The 19,195-nt window shown below is 48.3% G+C and overlaps 1 long non-coding RNA gene across 1 annotated transcript in view; it reads left to right on the top strand.

Moving 5' to 3' along the window:
- LOC106899119 overlaps positions 1–18,695 on the top strand; it is a 33,303-nt gene extending 14,608 nt beyond the window's left edge. Inside the window, exons 2-4 of the long non-coding RNA XR_001414020.1 lie at positions 3,277–3,385; positions 13,490–13,630; positions 17,275–18,695. This is a non-coding gene — a long non-coding RNA (uncharacterized LOC106899119). The remainder of the gene's footprint in view (positions 1–3,276; positions 3,386–13,489; positions 13,631–17,274) is intronic.
- The last annotated feature ends 500 nt before the right edge of the window (positions 18,696–19,195 follow it).

Genomic DNA, 19,195 nt, shown 5'->3' with positions numbered 1-19,195 from the left:
CAGGTCGGGTTTTTTCACTTGGCACACTGATTTTTTTTTTTTTTAAAATTTTTTTTTTTTTTTTGGGAAGATCTGAATGCCCCATGTTCTAAAAAGTGGGGCCTGAGGCTGTAATCTGGAATGTGGGAGGCTGTAGTTGGGAGGCTCGGTCTGTTCCTATCCCTTATCTCGTGGTCGCTCTTCTTTTGCTGGCACGAGGAAATAACTGTGCCTTCTGCCACTTTATCCCTGATATAAAAAAAAAACCAAACATCTGAGCAACAAACCAGGCTTTCTCTCCTCTCTGCATATCCTCTCTCTGTGCAGAGGGGAAAAAAATAATAAGATACACCGTAAACAGCTGCAGATAACTGGGTGAATAAAGGTCGGGTTTAAAATAAAACATAAATACCCTAAAAAAAGCCGTACGTTTTCTATTCCTGCCCTCTCTGCCTGAATGTGGCCTCAACCTGATTTTATTTGCTTTGGTCAGAGGGTTAAGTTAAAAGCCTCCTTCTTTGAGCAGGGTATTTTTAGATGCAAACTACAGAATGGCCATTGTGGGTAGTGGCCTTGCCCTCAATTTATTTTATTTTCTGTCTCCCTTGTTGTGCTGCTCTGTAATCATCCTGTGGCTGGTGTTGGTGGTGTGCTTCTCTTTGCCACGCAACGTGCAAGTTGGCATCTGGGAAAATACCCACCACAGGAAGCGCTCGGTTGGCCCTGGAAAAGAGGGAGGCAATTAAAACCCTGCCCTTCTGATTTCGTAATTAAACGGAGGCACCTCCCCTCTCAATTTTGCAGCGGGCTATGAAGTGGGTGAGGGCTCTTCTGGGAGAAAATCTCCCCTCTCCTCTTATGTTTGCCAGTTGGCATCTTCAAAGGCAGCGAGGTGGTGGCCAGGGACGACCCAAAGGGTGGTTGTCCCCATCCCTGGGACCATGCCTGAGGGTTTCCACCTCCCCTCGAGCCGTTGCGTGAGCACACCCTCATCCTCCCTCGCTGCAGGGACAACTCATCTTCTCCGTCGCCGTGTAAAGTGATTAAGTGGTTTGAGTTCTGACAAGAGGATGATAATCCCGTCCCGGAGCCTGGTTTCATGTCACAACATGTCACAGAATCAGAATCACAGAATCTTCTAGGTTGGAAGGGACCTTAAAGATCATCTTGTCCAACCGTCAACCTAACTGACAAAAATAGACACCCACACAACTCAGGCTCCTCAGCAAAGCCTACAATGAAGCTCCTGTAGGCTCCGAGTCCTCAGGAAATCACCACCTGGGTGCACAGGAAGAGATCAAGGGGGCTGGGCACCTTGGCACAGCCCTCAGGGCACTCTCACAGCACCAAACCAGAGATGAAGAAGGCAGAAACTGGATTGAGCAAGAGTTTAAGTCACATCAGGTCCACCTTGGCTGGTCTGTGCTGGGTTGGAGTTCCAGTGATGGATGGCTAGTGCCAGGCTGCCACGTCTACCCTCGCCAGGAGCCGGGACCTCTCCCACCTCCTCCATCCCTGTTTCAGGAAGAGATGGTGTTTTGAAAGCAACTTGATGAGACGTGACCAGCTTTTCCTTGAGTGATTAATTGCAGGAGAGTATTTTCTCATCGCACGCCACCGATCGATTCTGTTTCAGAACTTCCCCAGGAAAAGGGGGGTGAGATGTTAAGTCCCCAGCCTGGGGGTTGGATGTTCATTCTTCTGCATCCCTCCCCAACAGCGGTGATGCTCCAGCTCCTCCAGTTGGCAACCCCCCATCCAAACCAGGCATCTTGGTGATTCTGAGACTCCTCCTCATTGGCATAGCGTGGATGGACCTTGGGCTACAGCATGTGCCAGGCCAGGACCATTGTCCTGTCTGAAATCCCATCTCCCATGTTCCTCCAGTGATGCTGGGAGAAGGTCACATCGTGGTATACTGGTGGTTTTACTGCTGCTGCCTGCACGTTCTTTGGGCTGTCGTGCTTTCTTGGACGTGAGATGGAGATGGGCTGCACAGTCCTGGTGCATGATAAGCTATTTTTTTAGTAGATTAGCTCATTTAGAAGCTAATAACCTACAGGACACTTTTGAGGAGCAGCAGCCAGGACCATTGTCCTGTCTGAAATCCCATGTCCCATGTTCCTCCAGTGATGCTGGGGGAAGGTCACATCGTGGTGTACCGGTGGTTTTACTGCTGCTGCCTGCACGTTCTTTGGGCTGTCGTGCTTTCTTGGACGTGAGATGGAGATGGGCTGCACAGTCCTGGTGCATGATAAGCTATTTTTTTAGTAGATTAGCTCATTTAGAAGCTAATAACCTACAGGACACTTTTGAGGAGCAGCAGTTTTGCTCTGGGTGCCGTCCCTGGGAAGGGAAGGAGGTTGTAGATCTGTAGATCAGTTTTGCTCTGGGTGCCGTCCCTGGGAAGTGAAGGAGGTTGAGAACGAGGTTCTGTAGAGCACGTGAGACATGACAGAGGTGGTGTCTTGTGTCTTGTGGTGGGAAAGGATCCTTGGCCATCAAAATCTGTCCCTGGGAAGTGAAGGAGGCTGGGAGCAAGGTTCTGTAGAGCATGTGAGACATGACAGAGGTGGTGTCTTGTGTCTTGTGGTGGGAAAGGATCCTTGGCCATCAAAATCTGCCCCTGGGAAGTGAAGGAGGTTGGGAGTGAGGTTCTGTAGAACATGTGAGACATGACAGAGGTGGTGTCTTGTGTCTTGTGGTGGGAAAGGGTCCTTGGCCATCAAAATCTGTCCCTGGGAAGTGAAGGAGGTTGGGAGCAAGGTTCTGTAGAGCATGTGAGACATGACAGAGGTGGTGTCTTGTGTCTTGTGGTGGGAAAGGATCCTTGGCCATCACAATCTGCCCCTGGGAGGCTCTGAGGGCCACCTCTGAGGGTGCTGAGCTGCTGCTGCATCTCTGATGGCAACAGAAGGTGGTGCCAGGTCCCTGGTGCACAAGTGGGGGCAAGGTGGCACCTCCTGGGTGAGATGCCTGCAGAGGGACAAGCCCCAGGTCTGACATTTGATGGAAGATGATGGGTGTTTTCTCCTTCTCCCTTCTGGGAGCCCGAGCACTGGAGGTGGTTGCTCGGGGGCTGAAGGAGACAGGTTCTGGGAGCTTGAAGAGATGGGGCATCAGGCTTTACAGGATGCTCTCCAGCCCCCATACACCAAGGCTGAGGGACTTGGGGCTTTTGAGTCTGGAGAAGAGAAGGCTGAGGGGGGATCTGATCAATAATAAGACATGCATATCTATCCACAGCACTTTCTACAAGCCTTTATTTATTTTTTTCCCTTTTATTTATTTTACCAGATCAAGCTTCTTGAGTTCCAGGGCCATTTTTGCTGCCAGGACAGGTCGTGATGATGACAACCTTACGTTACGAGGACCATAAGTCAGATGGCTGCAGGATGCACTTGAGGTGAGTCTTGGAGATGATGTGGCCTAAAAGTGGGAATTTGTTTTGGCTGGTTCCCTGGTGAAATAGGTCTGTTATGGTGTGGGGCTGGTACGTGGGAGCCTCCAAAGAATAATGGTTTCTACCCATAACTGTGTATGGGGAAAGCCAAGCGTTCAATGTTGATGAACATCTTTGAAAGCAGATAAATGTACTTCTAATTTGTTAGTGTAATTACCATAGCTTTGCAGAGCGCTCAGCTGGTAATTCCTTTCTCAACAGATTATAAGTCTTAAATAATTCTCCCGGAAGATTAATTCCTCTTTCCTTGTGTTTGGACACCTCTCTGAAGCGTGTTTGCAGAACTCAGCCGGGTGTCGTTAACGGCCCCGCGTGATTACTGCGGTCGTGGTGTGATCTATAAACGTCCCTCTGGAGCCTCTCCCGCCGATCCGAGGATGAGGCATCAATCTTCCTCTTGTAATTACATCCCCAGGACAGGAGCGAGGCATCATCCTCCCAAAACAACCTCCTACCAATTAGCAGGCTTGAAGTTTTGGGGGTAGACACCCTGTCATCTGTCTGCTTGAAAACAGAGGCCATCTCTGCACCCTTGCCAAATTACAGCCATAAAAAAAAAGGAGGTATAATGTAGAAGATTGTGTAAATGTGAGGGTCTTGACCTTCTTTGCCACTGCTTGTAGCTCTCCTGCAGTGGGTTGGGTGGGGGAATAGTTCAGTCTATGAAGCTCAGTACGAATTTTGGATCAAAAAACCTACCTGCAATTTCTAGGCTTGTTTTTGCAGAATGCTGTGGGGTTGGAAGGGACCTCTGGAGATCATCTAGTCCAACCTCCTGCCAGAACAGGTCCACCCAGAGCAGGTCCCACAGGAACGTGTCCGGGTAGGGTTTAAATGTCTCCAGAGAAGGAGACTCCACCACCTCTCTGGGCAGCCTCTGCCAGGTCTCTGCCACCCTCACACGAAAGAAGTTCCTCCTCATGTTGAGATGGAACTTCTGATGGTCAAGTTTGTGCCTGTTACCTCTTGTCCTGTCCCTGGGCACCACTGAAAAAAGACTTTATCTTCCTTTTTCTTATTCCCACTACCAAAGTTAACCTTAAAGCATTACCTGCTCCGACTGAAAAAAGACTTTATCTTCCTTTTTCTTTTTCTCATTCCCACTACCAAAGTTAATATTAAAGCATTACTCGTTCCAGCTTCTCTTACATCAGTAGGAGAAACAACAAAGTCATATTTTTGTGGTGGACCAAGCCCCAGCCTGGTCTGGGCTGTTCCAAAACAGAGGCTTAGAAATCAGGGGTTTGAACACCAGCCTTGGCAGGTCTTGGATCTGCATTTTTAGTGCTGAGACAGCATCCAATCTGGGATCATTTGTGTAGGGCGTGATGGTCTTCAGGAGAAGGTGTGCAACCTCCTGTGAGCAGGGAGTGCTTCCCCAATTTTACCTGCTAGCTGGATGGTAGTTGCTGACTTCCATCTCACCAGTCTGGATTTTCAGCCCTTCCAAGACCTCGAGGCACCAGCTTTCTCGTCCTCAGCCCTTGGCTGCTCTTGGACGTTCTCCCTGGAGCTCTGGCTTGCAGGGACTCATCTGTCTGAGATGGGAAAACCCCAAAACTCGTTCCCTAGTGATGTCTATTTCTTTCTTCCCAGCTAGGGAGCAAGTTGGGGTGGCCAGCTCAGGGGTGTAGACACCAGTAGAGGAGGCAGGGATGGCCTGACTGCTCCTGTTGGAGTGAGGTTGGGAAGCTCTGAGGATCACAGAATCACAGAATCATCTAGGCTGGAAGAGACCCTCGGGATCATCGAGTCCAACCATCTACCCTACTCTCAAGTTCTCGCCTATACCATATCCCCCAACACCACATCTAAACGGTTCTTAAACACAGCCAGGGATGGTGACTCAACCACCTTCCAATGCCCGACCAGTGTTTTGCTGGAGCTGAATTAATAAACCTGACATTATTTTCCAAAGCAGGGTTTCATGAATCACATCTGTTCCACCATCTCTGGAGCTGCATTTTTTGGTGGCACTCAGATGCTGGACGTGGCACAGCCAGGGATGGTGACTCAACCACCTTCCAATGCCCGACCAGTGTTTCCTGGGCAGCCTATTCCAATGCCCGACCAATGTTGTGCTGGAGCTGAATTAATAAACCTGACATTATTTTCCAAAGCAGGGTTTCATGAATCACATCTGTTCCACCATCTCTGGAGCTGCATTTTTTGGTGGCACTCAGATGCTGGACGTGGCTTTGAGGCTGGCGATGGGGTGACGCTGGAAGTGATGCTGCTGGTGGTCCTACCAGACCATCCACCCAATTTATTTAAAAATATCAAAACAGGTTGGGAGGATGCTCAGGGACCTCCAGGGGGAGGGATGGTTGGTGATACCTCAAGAAGAAGCGAGTGATGCCATCGAGGACGGGGCTGCCCCTCTCCTGGCTGCTGCTGACCCCACACTGGGGCTCAACTCAGCCATGGAGCATCCCTGAGATGGTTGTCCCCAGATAAACTCCTTCCTGCATCCCTGGCCACCGAGCTGCTTGTTATTTGAGGAAACTGGAGGCAGGACTGTGTGCTATTTCGCGATTCCTCAGTAGATGAAGCCCTTTGTGTAGGACTTGATTGTTTGGAGCTGCAGCTGCAGAGTCAGCAAAAGAGGTTTTTATTTTTAACAGTGTTACTGATTGCAGCCTTCCCTTCGAGGGCGAGCTGGCTCTGCGTGGCTGTTCCTCTGTCACAGCTGCTTAGCTGTGTCAAAAATGGCTTTTTAATTTCTTTGCAGCTCTCCTGATGGTTCGGAGCCTGCCCCGGTGCCACGTTGGCATCTCTGGGGTGAGGAGAAACCTGTGGGTCCCAGTGCAAACCTCGTGCACCACCATCACAGAATCACAGAATTGGAAGGAACCTTAAAGATCTTTGAGTTCCAACCCCTCTGCTGTCATCCCAGCCCTCACCCCCAGAGTACCACCATCCGTGGTCACCTTGGCACCAATTCAAGCTGGTGGTGTAGAGGCTTTGGTGTGGGTCTCGGATCAGTCATTGCAATCGACCTGTCTCCCCTAAATCTCTGTCTCTCCCGTTTTTTCTTCCCCATCTTCCAAGGAGGTGTGGGGAAGGGGAGTTTGCCCCCCTGGACCATTTACCCCAGCTTAGATGGGTTTAGCTTGTGTGGGTGGGACAATAGCACTGAGAAGGACATTCTACTGAGAGCTGGGCACCCCTCCTGAAAAATGACAGGGTATAAGTGATTGTGGTCCCCCTCATCTGGATGGTGCTGAGGGACCATCTCCCTGCATCCTCGTGGATCCCAGGGATGCTGTGGTTGCCACCGTTCCCAGTGCGTCGGGTGCCATGGGGTGGCAAGCAGGTGTGGACTTACACTTGGATTTTCGAGGGAAGCTGAGGAGATGCTTAAACCAGTTTTCCAGTAGCAACATGCTCTGCTTCCTGTGGTTTAAACAGTTGTGGGTGCCAGTCTGCGGAAAGTGTCCTGGGAGTTGGGCAACTGTGCAAATAGCAGTGACTTTACAACTGGTTTCATCAGGTTTTTGCCTTTTCTTTTTTATTTTTTTTTTCTTCTGAAACTTGGAGATTTGCAAAGAAAATATTTTCTGCCCTTTGTAATCCAGCATCAAGGATTTGGGATTTGATGTTTGGTGGTTGCACTGTCATCTGGCAGCCTCTGTGTTGCAAGGTGCGCTTGTGGGGCAACCAGAAGTTGAAGAGCTGTTGAAGCTCTTACCTTATCCTTATCTGATGCTTAAAGAGAAGGAGAAAAGAGAAATTTCCCCAAACTAGAATCATAGAATGGTTAGAGTTGGAAGGGACCTTAAAGATCATTGAGTTCCAACCCCCCTGCCATGAGCAGGGACACCTCCCACCAGCCCAGGTTGCTCAAAGCCCTGTCCAACCTGGCCTTGAACCCCTCCAGGGATGGGACATCAACAACTAGAGGCTACATCTAGAATTGAGGTGTCATGTAGGGATATACCTGTCTGAGGGACTTTGGGTCCCTGCTTGATGCCCTTTTCAGATATTCCCTTTGTGTGGGGGGAGATGTAACGGGGCCCCATGGTCCCACGGGATCTGCCCTGGTCTTTACCCCATGAGCCCAATTCCAACCACGTGAACAACCCCACCGCAACGTCCCCACAATATTAATTATTCTTTTCTCCACCTCCCAGTCGTAGGGAGATTTGGGGTATGAAATGCTGCTTTCCTTGCCCAATTTTCATTAAGAGGTTGTTTCCAATCTAATAAGAAAATTCTCTTTGAGTGCTAAAATGAAAGAGATAAATCATCAGGATGGAGAGTAGAGCCGCTCTCTCCGGCAGTTTTCCTGCCATCCTCTCACCACCTTCAGCAAATTTTTTCGTTTGTTCACCATATGAATCCTCCTAAATCTTTTTTTTTTCTGTTAGCAGCCAGCACAATAATTCAAGCATGTCCTAAGTGCCGGTAACAAATATTAAACCTCACATCTGGGACAGAAAATATTCATTTCTCTAGTTGTAGGCAAAGAGAAATGGAGTGAAGGAAAAGAGAGAGACGGCACCTGGTCGGTGAAAGCACGTGGGATGCCCACAGGGCATACATGTATATATTAGATATATTATTACTATATAATTTTTTTCATTTATTTATAGAAGTGGAGGGCTGGAATCAACCTCAAAGCAAACAACTCTAGCGGTTCCACCTTCCAAGGTGACTTCCATGAAATGGGACATCTCCACCAACAGTGGTAGGACCCATAGATGCGAGAAACCAAGATTTCTTGATGCGATTTATCTCATCCCGTAGAAGAGATTTAAAATAGATTGGATGAATCACTCCCTAAAGGCACCTGTTTCTCTTCGCTGACGGAAGGGATTGGGGGGTGCTTAGCTCTGGTGGAGACATCTACTCTTGAGTCAAGGGAGGATAAAGTCTTTCTAGGGTCTCTACTCCACCGGCAAGCGTTAATGCGACCTTGAAGGCTGCTGTGGTCAAGCCTGCATCTGGCTTTTGTCCCCTGCCACTGTAATAAGGCACTTAATGATGTGTCAAATGGCAGTTTGGTGAGGTAATTAGGGCAGCGTGGTCCAGAAGAAAGTCTTTGAAGGTAGGGAAGGGCTAGGTGGGAAATAGCCGTCGGATGGTAGTCATCGGTGGCTTCCCGTTGAAATGGAAAGAGCCTTGAGTGCTATCTTGGGGTGGGGACTCAACCCTGGCTTTTGGGGGTGATGTTGGTGGGGTGGTATCATGCTTATCAAATTTGCAGGTCAGCCCAGCCTGGGAGAAGCTTCAAGGGCTTTGCAGGACAGGGCTGGAACTTGAAAGGATCTTGGCCAATCAGGGAAATGGTCTCAAAAATGATGTGGTGCTTTGATTCGGTCAGGTGAAGGCAACACGCATGGATCAGCCATCCAGGGTGAGACAGGACATGATAAGAGAGGTGAAGGCTTGGGGATGTCATAGCTCCCAACCAAACCTTCGTGCTGGAGGTGGCCACCACCCCAGGCTACTGAAATAGGGATATTGCGAGCATCCGTAACAGCTCAGGGATAATCCTACTCATCCTGGTGTTGGTGAAGACACAGCTGATGAGGCTGTGGAGCTGAGCACTGGTCCAGAAGAGAGGAATGAAAATGGGTGGAGAAATGGGGACCTCCAAGGAGCATCTTGAGGGCTGTGTGTCCTGGGTAACTCTCTAGGAGAGACTCGGTGGTGGTTTTGCAATGTACAATGTGACGAAGGAAGGGAATAAATTGGTTTCTGGGGGTTTTTTTGGGTTTTTTTTGTGGTTGGGACCTCTGAGTAATGTGAACATCAGCCCAGGATGTGGTTTCTCAGCTGTGTTGGGAATCGTTGTCTGGATAAGGGCTGTCCCTGCCTGAGCTGGGCATGGGTTGAGATGTCCTTATGGCTCTCCTTTCTGATGGCCACGTGTAGCCGGAGCCCGTGGGCATCCACCAAGGAATTATAAAACAGCAGTGAGAAGAACAGAGCTTGTTTCATCTCATCCAGGAGAACAGAGCTTGTTTCATCTCACCCAGGAGCCAGCGCCGGCGCGGAGACGTGTGTGGTTCGTTAGCGCGCTTAGCAATTTGCATTTTCTAGGTGTGCTGCTAACTAATCCCATCGCAGCCATCTCCATTTCCCCTTTTAACTTTCTCCTTTTGCAAAGTTGGGATTGGTTTTTTGGGTTTTTTTAGTTCCCCATCATTTTGCTGCATCCGGGGTGACGGCGAGATGAATTTCTCTTTCTAATGAGGGTATTATTTTTTTTTCCCCAGTCTCGTTGACCCGGTGCTTTGACAGCTGTGGTTTTAATGGTTCAACAATTTATCCATTTGTTGGGTTTTTTTGGGGTGAGACAGCTGACTTTGAAATGTGCTGGTCTGGCAAACCAACCCAACCACTGCTCTGCGACCGGCCAGGAGGTCGTTACCCCGCCGCACTGGGAGATTTCAATTATTCAAATGGATAATTAACAGCCAAGGATGAGCTGGGAGGTCCAGGCAGATGGCTCAGGGCTGGGGTTCCTGGGATGGTCCCCAGGGATGAGCATCCTTCTCCTGCTGGGGTTGTGGGGTCTGGCTTAGCCCAGGCTCCCCCCCAGCATCTCCTCTGACGTCCCCTGGAAGGAAACCCAAATCACTTCATCTTCTTGACTGGATGTTGGCCTCCTCTTGGGCTGCTGGACTCTTTGGAGACCACTTGTTTGCTGTAAAATAAGTGAAACTGAATCCCCCAGATGCTTTCTGTGCAATACTTTCTCTTTTGTAAATATGTAAGGCCTTCCAAGTGGTTTTCTTTTCTATGCAGAAAAACTTGCCTTCTGATGTCAGTAAATTCACTTTCGAGGACCTGTCACTTCTTCTGAGTGGCCAGTTGTGAAGAAGCAATTTCTCTCTCCCTTCCCTGTTTTGCTTCTCCCTCTGCTTTTTGTTTCCCCGTTGCTTTGAAAAACATGACCCAGCTTATTCACTTCTTTGTTTCTCTTCCCTCTTGACTCACCAAAGTGAGTGTCCTCGTACGTACGGTGCCGTAGTTGGGTTTCTCAGCGTGGGTTTCATCAGATGCCAACGGGAGGAAGAAGATGGAGCATCTCCCGCAGCCTTTTTATGTATGTTTTTTCCATTTGCTGCAATTGTGGGTGTTTTCACTCCGTGACTTAGTAAAAAAAATGTTTTAAAAACTTCTGTTTGGGTTGATCAAAACATTTCATTCAACCCTAAGTGCAACACTTCATCGTAGCGCACTTTGTATGCACCCTGAGTGCGCTGCTTTTTTGAAATAAAGTGCATCCTATTCAGAATTCAAGTACCACCTTCAGAGAAAAACTAAATATGAATTTCTTTTTAAAAAATATCTCTCTTTTTTTTTTTTCCTCCTGGCTGCAGCTCTCAGATCAGTTTGATTTAGGATTAAGCCTGGTTTTGGGCATCCTTCAACTGCGCTGTCGTGCTGGGTGGTCTTCCAGCCAAAATAACCTGGGAGCTCCTGCAGCCCCAGTCAGAGCATCTCCTAATTAACCCCCTTCCTTGTTATTATTAAATCTCACTGTTTTTACTTAAGAAGTGCCCAATGCTTGGAAAATCAGCCTCTCAGCTTCCCTCCCCGTGGTGATGCCCTGGTCTTGCCGTCCTTCCTAGAAGATGCACCAGGAGAAACCCAAAGGGTGGAGAGCCCCTCTGGTGCTCCCCTTAAGCAAGGGAAGCTGCTTCTCTGCTTTGGGGATGAAAAGTTCTCGTGTTGAAGAGACTGTCAGGCTGAGGAGCTTTCGTGAAACCATTTCAAAATGAATTTGGGAAAGGGTTCTGACATATTGACATTGAGGATACGTGGGTACGACGTGCACGAAGCAGCCATTTCCCCCAGTATTTTCTGTTCCTGATGTGGTGGCAGACACCTTGCCTGCCCTACGGTTGTCACAAAGACATACTAAAAAAAAAAGCAAAAACCAGGTGTGTGCTGTGTTACGAGGAGAGGCTGAGGGACTAGGGTCTTTTGAGTCTTGAGAAGAAGACTGAGGGGGAACCTGATCAAGGCCTATAAATACTTCAAGGGTGGGTGTCAGGAGGATGGGGCTGGTCTTTTTTCAGTGGTGCCCAGGGACAGGACAAGAGGAAATAGGCACAATCTCGAGTATAAGAAGTTCCACCTAAACGTGAGGAGGAACTTCTTTCTTGTGAGGGTGGCAGAGCCCTGGCAGAGGCTGCCCAGAGAGGTGGTGGAGTCTCCATCTCTGGAGACATTCCAACCCCACCTGGACACGTTCCTGTGGGACCTGCTCTGGGTGGACCCACTTTGGTTGGACTAGATGACCTCCAGAGGTCCCTTCCAACCCCATATGATTCTATGATTCCAGAGGCTGGCTGCCAAATTGTGGATTTTACTGTTTTCTGCAGTTTTCTGGGTCTGGAGGGCTCTTTTCAAAACTTCACAGGATTTAGACACGAGCCATTTGCTTTGCAGAGCATGTCTGAAGGTTGCACAGATGAGCTCCTCTGCAGCACCTCCTGGCCAAGGTGGTGGCACGGGGGCAGGTCTGGTGACCATGGTGGAGCGGTGGTGGCCCCCCAGCCCTCGGGGCTGACCCCGTTGTGTGCCCAGGCTGATGGATCCCCAGGCTCTCGGGGACTTTAGCAGCACAGACCATCCCATCACAGTGCTTTGTGTTCCTTGGCATGGCTTCCATCCCTGGCACAGATGCCGGCTTTGTCCCCGCGTCCCCTGCGACAGCTCCGTGGTCGCCGGGCGGCCGCCGCGCGTTGCTCCTCACAGGCATCTGCTGCCTCGTGCTTCCCCATCTGCTCCCGTTTTTCTGCAGGAACCAGGGGGGCAAACGTTGCCCTTTTGTCACCGGAGGGTTCATCTGCTCCTGGAAGGGTTTTCGCACGGGGCAGTGATTTCACTTGGCAAACGGAGTGTCGTAGAACAGTTGGGGTTGGAAGGGAGCTTTAAAGGTCATCTAGTCCACCCCCCCTACCATGAGCAGGGACATCTGCGACCGGGTCAGGTTGCTCAGAGCCCCATCCGACCTGACCTGGAATATTTCCAGGTATGGAGCATCTCCCACCTCTCTGAGCAACCTGGGCTGGTGTTTCACCACCCTCAGCCTAAACGATTTCTTCCTTATATCTAGTCTAAATCTCTCCTCTTTCAGTTCAAAACCATTCCCCCTTGTTCTATCACTCCACTCCCTGATCAAGAGTCCCTCCTCATCTTTCCTGGAGCCCCTTTAGGGACTGGAAGGGGCTCTAAGGTCTCCCCAGAGCCTTCTCTTCTCCAGGCTGGAGAACCCCAACTCTCTCAGCCTGTCCTCAGAGGAAGGGTGTTCTGTCCCTCTTAGTAATGGGCTTGTCTCTTGGGTATGGAAACACAGTCACATCTCCTGGAAAAAGGCCACAGCAATGTCCTTTGGTGGGTGGGTGAGTGTGTACAACCCAAGTGGAGAAGTATTTGGGCTTTGGGAATCAAGACTCAGGCACTGCAGCATTTCTGAAGTGCTTGGGTACCCTCAAAGCAAAGCCAGCTTTTGAATAGCTCCAAGTCTCTGGAGTATTTTGAGATGAATGGTGTCATGTAGCTGAAGAAGAGTCCAGAGGAACCCCAAATTTCCAGCTGGGCTTTCTTTGAGATGAATGGTGTCATGTAGCTGAAGATGAGGCCAGAGGAACCCCAAATTTCCAGCTGGGGCTTTGCCCACAGGTGGCCAACCCAACTCAACCCAACGCACGGGCAGGCTGTCCACTGGATGGTCTGGGGGGTATCGCCGACATACGGACTTGGCGTTATTATTGACAACAACTCAGTTAAAGCTTGACAAGGGCATTAAACATGAAGAAAGCTGTATTTCTGGAAACAGAATGAGCACTGGTGTCATGGGTAAGGCCTTGCTCAGCTCTGCGACGTGCTCTCTCCAGGGAAGGACCTCAAAGGCAGACTGTAATTGCACAGAATAACTTTATCGCTCTGTATAAATTTAATCCTGTTTTCTCTGCTAATGCTACACCCACACGCTAAAGTGCTTCTCATCAAGTATGCCAAAGATATATGTAATAATTAAGTAGTCTTCCCGTATAATTTTTGTCTTTTTTTTTTTTTTTCCAGGAGATGTACTTTCAAGAAGTTCATCTTTATGATGCTGCTAAAACTTGCATGTCAAGAAAGCGAGTGGATGTCTTCTGAGTAGTATTTCTCCAGGGACAGGAGGACCAAACAGTTTTCCAGCATTGCTGAGCGTATGATAAGGTAAGAGAAGATGATAAATGTTTTTATGAGCTCTAGAGCACCTGCAGACTGGTTTTTCTGGAGGAGATGAAGTGGGTTCGGTGCTCAGAGCTCCGCACGAGGGTTTCCCCTGTTATTATTTCATATGACCTATTTCACATGGGTGAGGAATGTTTTCTTAGACTCATGGATATCTGCTACAGGCAAGTTAACCTTCCCCCAGTGCACAGGGTGGGAAGGGGAAGAGAAAACGTTAGGTGAAACTTTCATTTTCACTTCATATAAGAAGTTCCATCTCAACATGAGGAGGAACTTCTTTCGTGTGAGGGTGGCAGAGCCCTGGCAGAGGCTGCCCAGGGAGGTGGTGGAGTCTCCTTCTCTGGAGACATTCCAGCCCCACCTGGACACGTTCCTGTGCAACCTGCTCTGGGTGGACCTGCTTTGGCAGGGGGTTGGACTAGATGATCTCCAGAGGTCCCTTCCAACCCCATGTGATTCTGTGACTTCACATTTCTAGCATAGCTTCCTCTGGCCATGAACCTCGGCCAGAGGGTGCAAAAGGGCCACAAAATTCAGAGGTTTTGTTCACCTGCGTCCAAGGGAGGAGGGGAGATTTTAGAGTTTGGCCTCAGTTTTGAGATTAATGGGTCAACGAGGCATCTCTGCTTCAGGGAAAGTCAGCTCAGCCCCACCACGCAGAGGTGGACCTTGTGGTCCACCAAACGGTGACAGGTATTGCAAGTCTGGTGTCCCATCAACCTCTACTGTATATCATGGGATGAATTCCTTCAGGTCTGCAGGAAAGCAAGGTGTGTGCTAAGGAACTCCTCATTAACCAAGTATTATTACACAGCTGACTCCATTTCTCATTTATTTAAGTTATTTAAGCTTTTCTTTATAGTAGTGTGGCTGGTGAGACACTCATCAGCGTCACAGAACACTGTCTGTGGGCAGAAAATGAAAGCAAAATTAAAAATACGTGTGACTGTCAATGAAAAAAAAAATCAAGTTGTTCTTTCTTGTATTTCCAAACTGCCTTTTACTGGTTTCATCCCGTCTCGGCGTTTTGTTTCTCTCTTTCTCGGAAAGGAACTTGCACAATATCAAGTCACAGGCAGAGAGAAAGTATTTCTGGTGGGGAAAGAAATTCAGGGAGGAGCTTCTCCACCTCTAGACTTGCTGAAAGGGCTGTTTAAAGGCTCTCCCCACCCAAGGATAGGAAACCCACTCCTGTTTCCTAAGGAAAAATATCCAAGGGATACTGGAGTGTTGAAAAAAATCACAAATTTCCAAAGTGAATGGGCAAAGGGGTGGGAGGGAGAAGATACTTTAGGCTCATTCAAGAAGAGCTAGTGATTCTCTCTTCCAAACCCACCCTCACATCACCTAAACCAGAAAAACCAGGATATTTCTGTACTGAAGTGAAAACATCTTTGGTGCACAGATCTGTGGCTCCAGATGCTGTAGATAGCAACGTTCAGTTTAGGGTAAAAATCAGAAAAAAAGATAAACTCATCACTTCTTAACTCTTTCTGCAACCAGGAAGAGGGATTAGATGGCTTTCCTAGCTAGTGTGACCACTCACAAAGGTGGGTTTTTTTTCTATTTTTCCTAATATCCAGTCTAAACCTCTCCTGGTGCAACTTGAAATGTCCTCAAGTTGCTCCAGGGGAGGTTTAGGACGGATATTAGGAAAAATTTCTTCATGGAAAGGGTTGTCAAACATCAGAACAGGCTGCCCAGAGAGGTGGTGGAGTCACCATCCCTGGAGGTATCTAAAAGCCGGGCAGATGTGGTGCTGAGGGACATGCGTTAGTGGTGGTTTGGGCAGTGTTGGGTCGAAGGTTGGACTCCATGATCTGAAAGGTCCCTTCCAACCTGGACAATTCCATCATTCCATAAAAATTGTGTGTGGGATGGGGTTTTCCCTTTTGGATAAATGCTGCCAGAGTTTTCCATGGAGATAATTAATCCCCGAGACGTCGTACCGACTGGAGGTACAATATTTGATGCTGCTGGAGAAAACCTGAGGCTCCCTCAACTGCTCGGAGCCTGGGAGCAATAGCAATAATATCTATTCGCAGAGTTGACGAGGGGCAGAGCCACACGTGTTTAATTTAGTTAATGAATACAAATGGCAATTCAGCCTACAGCTCCAGCACAGGTACCTACGTGGGTGGCTTTGCCCTCCAACCACCTTTTGAAATCCCAGTTTCGGGTTTTGTAACTCCGGCGCAGGGGAAATTAAAGTCTTGTCTTTCAGTCTGCAAAGCTTTCCACTTTCTCCAAAAAAAAAATAAAAATAAAAATAATGTGTGCATGCAGAAAGGAATGTCAAGGTGCCATGACTTTATTAAATGCATTTGGTAGCGTAGCAGGAGGGAGCAAATAGTTTACAGGAAATAACTGAGTCTATTAATTTGGCTTCATTTTTCTTGCCTGGCCTTTTATTTACTTGAAATTTGAAGTGCCAAATGACTTCGATGAGTAATCATCATCATATAGCTATTTTATGGCTATTTTATGTTATGGGCACTTAAGACATGTTAATTAACCTTAGCAAACACCTTTGTCGCACAATATCACATCTTGCTTCTGAATGGGTTCGCCTGGGGTTGGGGGTCAGCTCTTCCCAGCAAGCAGTTGTGGATCCTAATCTGAAAATATAATTCCTAGTGACTTCTCTCTCATAATTGTCTCCTGAAATTACCTGTTCTTGTAAATATACTCAACAACAAACCCTCTTCCTAAAAGGTGCTCGTAGAAAGCAAATAAAAAGGGATGAAAATATGGCTGAAGCAAATTCTGTAGGATCTTCTGAGTGATCCCACCTCGTGGGTTTCTCTCTGTGGGCCCCCAACTCTTCCTTATGGCCCTGTTTTGGACTAAGCCCCAAGGTGACCCCACCTCACGGGTTTCTCTCTGTGGGCCCCCAACTCTTCCTTATGGCCCTGTTTTGGACGAAGCCCCAAGGTGACCCCACCTCACGGGTTTCTCTCTGTGGGCCCCCAACTCTTCTTTATGGCCCTGTTTTGGACTAAGCAGTTATCTGGTGTGACTTGTGGTCTCCAGGTTTGCACGGAGAGATGAGAGCAAAGGGATATTCCCTGGGACATCCGTTGGGAGTCATCTTGAAATGGAGATCTGAGCTGATGTGCCGGTGGTGGGGCTGATGGGCTAGAGCTGTCCAGTCTTCTCCTTCCTGGTTGGAAATTGGGATTTCTTGGATCAGTTATACTTCAGTTGCAAATATAAAAATATCCATCAGTTCCGAAGAAGCCACTGGGCCTCTCTGAAATAACTGCTCTCCTTCCTTCTCCTGCGGTGGTGGGTTCACCATGGTGTCCAGGACCACCCAGGAAAACTCTGATGGACTGTCTTGAACTAGTACAGCTTTTCAAGGTGTACTGTAATAACTTCAAGGATCAAAGAAAGGCCATGATGGACACGTTCAGCATTCAAAATCAGCATCAAAAGTCATGAGTCATATGCCAGAAGAAACTTGACATTTCTGATTAAGTGGTTTCGTGTTGTTGGGAGCTTTTGGGTCACATTTTCTGGTTTTCCTTTCAAGTCACAGAAACGTAACAACTTGTACTTGTTGTAGAGTTCCCAATTCTTATGATTTTCTTATGAATCTGCTCTGATCTGGCTCTTTTCTGCAGTTTCACTTCCTGGAGTCTGGGCATACTGGAGAACGTTAGAAAAATCAGCGAGGGAACCACAACTCAACAGAAGGTGGATGGCCATGATGTCCTGGGCACTGTGCCCATGTGCTTTGGGTCCCCAGGAGAGGGGGGCAGCTGGAGATGGCATGGGGACAAGCCTGGCACCCAGCAGAGCTTCAGCAGTTGGCTCTTGATATTCAGGGTCCTGCCGAGCCACAGCTCCTGCTGTCACCCCAGACCTGTCCCCCTGCTCAGGTTGTCCCTTCTCAAGTCCTTTAATTGGGGAGTGCGCGTATTATTATTATTTAAATTCGGAAAGAAAACCTGAGAAGCCTGAACCCGCCCTCTGGGGTGAACAGAAATGCAGCTCGGCTTTTAACGAGGTTCTTTAATCAAGTAAATTCCTTCAGCCGTGATGGGGATAAGAGCGGAGCAGTCGGGGAAGGCAGAGAGTTAAAATCACTCAGCTGGTGTGAAGTGAGCTGTGAGGAACAGGTCCCAACAGGCCCCCACAGAAGTAATTCTTTCTCCAGGCTTAATCTTCCATCTCAGTTTACAATTAAGCACATAATCCTTCTTGCTTTAATATTTCTACCTCGCTCTGCGGCTTCTCTTTGTTCCACCAAAGCAGCAAAAAAAAAAGGGTAAGACTGGAGTAAGAGGTTCAGGTGCGCGTGGACCTTGTGGGTCCCTCTTCTCTTCTTGAAGGAGGTCCACTTCTGGAAGTCACAGCGGGGCTTGGGATGGGATTGAATAGGTCCAGGACTAACCTCCTCGATTCCATATCCAAAACCAGCTGAAGAAATGAATCCCAAAAATTTTTGGTGAGACATCCTTTTGGAGAACATTGAGGAAATTAGGACTTCGCTTTCCCTGCAGATGTTGGAAATACGGTCCTCCTGAGGGTTTTAAATGCCTTTGAAAGGACTGGAGTTGAGTAGGAGAGTGCTGGAGGTCCAAAAAATGAGCTACTCCTTTATGGGTGAGCAGCAGGATGTGTCCCCCCTGAGACTCCCCAAGGTCCTTGTGTGGGATTTACGGGTAGCAGTGGTTGTCCCCAGAGTCACTTTGCTGCCGCGGCGGGGACGGCCCTGAAGCAGTAGAGCTCCTTTTGTCTTTCAAAAGAGCAAAGTGAACCAAGAGGCAGAACTTCAGCTACGTCAGCTGGCCTACACCTGCAGATGCATTTGATATACCCCATATTCCTTCCATAGTGCCTACACCTTCAAACAATAGATTTATGAAACTATTTTACAACCAATATGGACAGAAGTTTAGAGCATTACCCGCTTTTTTTTTTTTTTATCGACTGTAAAGTCATTACGCAAATCTATCACCTAAAATATGAGCGCCGTGGAAAGAACTTGATACTCCTAAAGCAGCCTTTATAAAAAAGCTTTATTGGATTTTAATTTGTAGCGCGGGCTATAAATTGTGCAAGCTGCGGCGCTCGCACCGTGTCCCTGACGTGGCATACATTGGGCTGCCCTTGAACCCATGACAGTGACAAAGATGCTCTTTCTAATAAAGTAACTAACTCCACGAGAGGTCTCCTTCCAACACTTCATTATGGTGGTATTAAGCTGTCTGGAGACACCTGCCACAGCCCATTGCCTTTGCTCTTCGTGTGGAGAGGGGGAGATGAGCTCCATTAGGGATGGTCAGCTTGCGGATCTTGCGAAATATTTCTTGAGGGTTGACACCTTTCCTGCCTGTGGTTTAAAAATGTCCCATCTCAAGAGCTAATACAGGGCTCCCAACTTCGCGCCGTCCTTAAATCCTTTCACTTTCAGCCGGCACGGATATACGGCGTTGAAAAAATTCCTGCCTACGTTGGCTACTTGTTATGTGCTAAATTCATTCGAGCAAATTGTTTAATCCAGGGCTTAATTCTCTCCCTGTTCATCAGCATAATTCT

Source organism: Calidris pugnax, unplaced genomic scaffold, assembly GCF_001431845.1.
Source record: "Calidris pugnax isolate Ruff unplaced genomic scaffold, ASM143184v1 scaffold150, whole genome shotgun sequence".
NCBI lineage: Eukaryota > Metazoa > Chordata > Aves > Charadriiformes > Scolopacidae > Calidris > Calidris pugnax.
The sequence above is the reverse complement of the archived record's forward strand: the minus strand, read 5'-3'. Positions and strand labels throughout refer to the sequence as shown.